Here is a 2,816-nt window from a genome sequence, read left to right as displayed (position 1 = left end):
GTCTCCAAAAGCAAGTCAGTCCCCATAGATTCCCATGTTAAAATGCCTAACTTTAGAGCAGAAATAAACATGCTTTCAGCCTGGTGCAAAAACTGGTTTGGTCTCCATAGCTATATTCAGTGTTCAAGACAACTGTACAGGGTGAATTTTTATATAACTTAGCCATTTAAATTGTATTAAGAAATACATAATAAAAAAAATAAATCTGAGACGGCGGATCTGAAACGACACAAATTGACTCAGATACATTTCATAATATAAAATACAAAAAGCAGGTGGCAGCTGAATTAGAAACTGTGTGACGCTACAGAGCTTTGGTCAGATATTTTAAGTAGGAGATGTGGAGCGTTAAGACGATGAGGAGCTGATGCATCCCAGAGTTTATTACTGGGAGTTGAAAGTGTTGGAATATTTAAATAAAAGCACTTAATGAGTGACACAAACAAGCAGAATGAAACTGCTATAGTGTTTTAAGGGTGAAATCATTGTAGAATTATCTTTAAACACCTACGGTGCATGTATGCAATGGAGTCTTCCAAGCAGACTCCCACATGAGGATGTAGAATATCTGAATTGGCCTTAACAACAACTACACATCAATGGGTGTCCACAGCTGACATATGCGTTTCTGGAGAGTGTAGTCAAGGCTTATAGCTGCCCTAACTCAATCATACGACTGACAGTCACTCACACCTTCAGCCGGTTTAGAATCACCAAATAACTTGGCATGCACGTCTCTGAACTGTGGGAGGAAGCTGGAGCATCCGGAGGAAAACCCACGCAGGCAGAGGAAGAACATTAAAACTCCAAACAAAGAGTCCCCAGCTGACCAGCAGGTTGATGTAAGGCCACAGGGCTAACCACTGCCCCACTGTGTCACCTATGTTAACAGATGATTATTATAAAAGTTAATTATTAATTGAAATGTAAAGACAGCCTGTTAGCTGCTAATATCAGCTTGTGTGGCCTTATATGTTATACATCAGTCAGTTCCATGATATAGCCGAGAACGAGCCATAACCAGACTTGAATGTTCCTGCTTTGAACCCTTTATTCATGAGTCCAAATCCATAGTTTCAAGTCGACACTTATCTGATACTGATCTTTGTGTCGCCCGCTTCCTCAGACCACAGAAAGCATGTGGAGCTCTCTGGTCCTCGGCCTTCCGCCCCCTCACTGCCTTGTAGACATTCCTGACAGCGTCTCCTCTCTCTGTCTGAAGCTTCCCTCCGGACAGCTGGGTCTTAGGCAACATGATCCTCGCTCAGCAGTGCAGCCCTGCCAACACTCTGTATGCATATATGCAGCATGTGTGTGCGGCGGTGTAAGTCCAATACGCATGCATGTCTTAGATATAAGTGGTGCTACATTCATAAGATTCTCTTTGAAAAACAGGCGCACAAAGGGAGAAACTATCTACTTGTGGGAAATGTTTCTCTGAACCTGACATGTGTTGCTTGTTGTCTTTTTTTTTCTATATTTACAGAGTAGCGGATGTGGTTTGGATGTCCATTAGGACAAGTCGCTGTTCTGTGCTGATGTTTTGGTGTCGCTGAGTCTCATGATTCCCAATAAGAGGGTTTTTAAAATCACAGTGTATGCAATCCAGTATTTCTCAGGAGTTTCCATGTTTTTATCTACATTCAATGTTGTGTTCTAGCCTCTGATTTCATTGGAATTGGTTTGTAATTGTCACAATCACACCCAGACAGAGCTGAAGATGCAGATCTGGGGAGTTTTCTTGCTGTGACTCAGCAGACAGAAATGGATGTCTGATAAAAAACAAACACAGTTGTCATGGATGCAGACAATTAGGAGAATGATGCCTTTGTGGATAAGATGAGGGGGGGATTGGTCCATTTTATCCACAAGACCAGATCTGGGAATCAGATGACCTTTATTTGGATGAAGGAATGGGCAACAACAATGAATCATGGTGAGCTGGACTTTGGTCAAGAATTTAAGAGTTTCCCAATTTTAACTCTCAAAAAATTCAGTTTTTAATTGAATCCAGGTGAGTTGAGGTTGTCTCGGTAATGACCTGTGGGTGTGTGTGTCTCTTTGTGTTTGCTGAAGTATGTGCTCAGGTATGCGCTCACCTGACTCATGCATCACAGACAGAAATACCTTTAGAGGTTCTTTCCAGTAAAACAAGCCTGTGAATAGCGCTTCTCTTAGATAATCCCATTCCTATGGCTTAAAAAAAAACTGATGTGGTAGACCGCTGCCAGCCTTTTCAGATGCTCATCAGAAAACAATATCTGTTAATTCACCACAATCCAAAATTAGCAGACACTAATAGCGTGGCTCAGATCTTTCAGGTTGTTAATAACCAAAAGCATCTTCTTGCCAAACATCCTCTGCTGTTTGGGTTTAGGAGCTTTTTATTTACATGAAGCAGCAGTGTTGTGTCCTGCTGGCGTCAGATTAGACTCTGACGGGAAGCGCGAGTGAGGAAATGATACAACAACTTAAAGCGAAACAAAGGTAGAGGTCACTACATTGTGGATTCTGACGGGAAACCGAGCGGTATACCCTCATACTCATGCCGACATGAGTCATGACGCACACCTGAACATGCCTGTGAGTGAAGTGGTGCTAACATGTATCATCAGGCTCTTGACGAGCTCTGAGGCCACACGAGGTAAGATTTTATGTAAAAGTGAAGCAATTTGTACAGCCTGAATCACAACTTGTCTATATTTAGTATCTAAACCACCCATCTACTGATCTACTGAACAGTGACCCTCTTGTTTCCCAGTCCCGAGAAAGACGATTAGATCTCTGCCTCTTTCATCCTTTTGCTATGCAGTTAG

The sequence above is a fragment of the Amphiprion ocellaris genome, chromosome 3, assembly GCF_022539595.1.
Source record: "Amphiprion ocellaris isolate individual 3 ecotype Okinawa chromosome 3, ASM2253959v1, whole genome shotgun sequence".
Classification (NCBI taxonomy): domain Eukaryota; kingdom Metazoa; phylum Chordata; class Actinopteri; family Pomacentridae; genus Amphiprion; species Amphiprion ocellaris.
The sequence above is the reverse complement of the archived record's forward strand: the minus strand, read 5'-3'. Positions refer to the sequence as shown.